This window comes from Octopus bimaculoides, chromosome 10, assembly GCF_001194135.2.
Source record: "Octopus bimaculoides isolate UCB-OBI-ISO-001 chromosome 10, ASM119413v2, whole genome shotgun sequence".
In the NCBI taxonomy this organism is placed as follows: Eukaryota; Metazoa; Mollusca; class Cephalopoda; order Octopoda; family Octopodidae; genus Octopus; species Octopus bimaculoides.
Genome location: NC_068990.1, coordinates 90,517,776 through 90,520,256, shown reverse-complemented (window position 1 = coordinate 90,520,256; position 2,481 = coordinate 90,517,776). Strand labels below are relative to the sequence as shown.

The following is a 2,481-nucleotide window of genomic DNA, read 5'->3' as shown; positions in this document are numbered from 1 at the left end:
TATATATATATATATATATATTAAGAGCGAGAGAGGGAGAGAGAGCGAGGGGGAGCGGAGGAACAGGTAAATGGGTAACAGAGTATAAGCTAAAGAATTACCTTAGAGTAAGAATACAGCGACACAAAAACTATTTTGCTTCTCTGGAGTGTTACTGTCTAACGAAATATGTGATTCACTCACGTGGGATTTCGTTGTATGATGCAAAACAATGAAATTTTATTCACATTATCTGAATAAACGATTTGATTCTTTTGGAATGTGGATGAATATCTGATGCGAATATAAAAGATTTTCAAGCCGTTGGATAATGCAAAATATTTAAACAAATATTTTGATTCATGATGTCGATACGATATTAACTCTCTATGTTTGTTTAATATGGAAACCTTATGAAGCAATGTATTAATTTTTTTGTTCAACAGGTGACCATTATACACGTTATCATGCTTCTTAGCCTTGACACGTCGTGATATATATTCCAGACAATTTTATGGAGCTCAAAACTATAATTTTTCCAAAATTCTTATCTGTTTCCATGAATTAGTGAGCAAAGATCTTTTAGATAGTGGAAAGTATGTAGATGCAGATCGAATCTGCCTTTGAGTTTATATTCCATTAGTTTAATATAATCCCTGGATAGTAAAATTATATCTGTAAAAGATTTTTCACTGTAAATTATCGATTTTGAAAGATATGAATTATTTAATGGGCAATATACGGGATTAAGATATTTACAAGTTGGGGAGGGATCAAATATAGAAAGCTGCTTAAGATTTTTATTATTGATATGCATGTTTTTGTTGTGAAACTGTGTACAACAGATGCCTAATTTAACAATATTCCTATTTAAATTTTGTCACATTTATGATTCTTTGCAAAGCTGTTTATCTAATATCTAAATCGAAAATTTAACGATATATGCATTTACATTAAGACTGAATGGGGTTATCGAACCACATGGTTTTAGTGATCCTATTATAAATGTTCGGAATTTATATTATCAGTGTAAACTAAATCCAAACGTGCTCCGTGTTTATGCGTTTATTTAACAAACTGTTACTGTAATGAATGCTAGTCTAACGACAAGAGTACTATATTACCCTGTATTAGTATCGTTTACTAAATCATTAATTATGATTGGGGAGTGATTTGAGACACTTGGTACTGAATGTTTTCATTTGGATTCGTAATAGTTATTTGTTGTTTTAAGATTTAAGAAAATACATTACGAGTAATTTTATTTTAACCATAACGTTTATGTTTAAAACTGTAAGTACTTTTAAAGGCCTTTTCCCGACTTTGCCTAATCATTAGACATATACAAATTAAGTGTAATGATAGATGTATCATCTCAATAAAGAATGTGTTTGAAATTATTGAATTTGTTGTGCAAGAGATGTGCACAATATAAAATAATGTGACTAAAGTTCCAGCGGAAACCCAAGCGTTATCTATATGAATATAACTGTGTGTGCTGCTGCAAGATTTGGTTTTTATTAATATTAGCAGTATTGAAAGATTAAGAGCAAAACAGCAAGAAACAAATCGACGATGCATATGTATATTTTATGTTCCGGCAAACTTTAGGGTAAACACGTCTGAGAACGCTTTACGTCAGTAAACCGTCAGACACCAGCGTTTCGGCATAGTGGCGCTTTCTCAGTGTTAGATAGGACATGATCCTTTGGAGAGAGACGTGAATATTTGTTTCGAAGCCAGTATAAAAAAATTTCCTGGATCATGTTAAGGCCTGTCACCCTGACATTAATTCGTTATGCAATCAACAGTAATGGTAACGACGTATATCCTTTGTAACACGTTCCGTTGCACTCGAACATGAATATAACCTTTCGTTATCAATTTCATAAAAATTTCATTACATTCGTCCCAGAAAACAAAAACAGTCTTTAGATTCGACCATACCACGTTTCTTCACACAAACACTCTCTATCTCTCGTTCTCTTTCTCTCTCTCTCTCTCTCTCTCTCTCTCTCTCTCTCTCTCTCTATCTATCTATCTATCTACCTCTCGACTCACATACACACTCACATATATCCGTATGCATGTTCGCAAGTATTCTCTTTACATGTTTGTGTCTGTATGTATGCATGCATACCTATATGTATGTATACATATATATATGTATGCGTATATGTGTCCCTATATATGTAAATGTAAACAACAACAGAGGGAGAAAATGGAAAAATAGGCGAGAAAGAATGTGACGGAATAAAGAAGGACAGGAATTATTTAGAGAGTGCAGAGTATTTTTTATGGTTATTATGGTCTCTAAAATGCCAAACATTTTACTGATGTTGGTGATAAATTCCAGAAGCTATCGTGTAGGAATTAGCATCACAAAGACTCTCCATTAGCTTGAAAATTTCTATGAAGTAGAAAAAGAGAAACACCATTTTATGAAGGAGAAACTACGTTTCTCTTTTGCTCCGCACTTTCCTAACAACAAGTGTTCATATA

At 32.8% G+C, this 2,481-nt stretch overlaps 1 protein-coding gene across 1 annotated transcript in view; it reads left to right on the top strand.

The window, feature by feature from the left end:
* The window catches only part of LOC106869419 (sarcoplasmic calcium-binding proteins I, III, and IV), a 70,351-nt gene that overhangs the window by 11,244 nt on the left and 56,626 nt on the right, over positions 1 to 2,481 (top strand). The window lies entirely within an intron of this gene.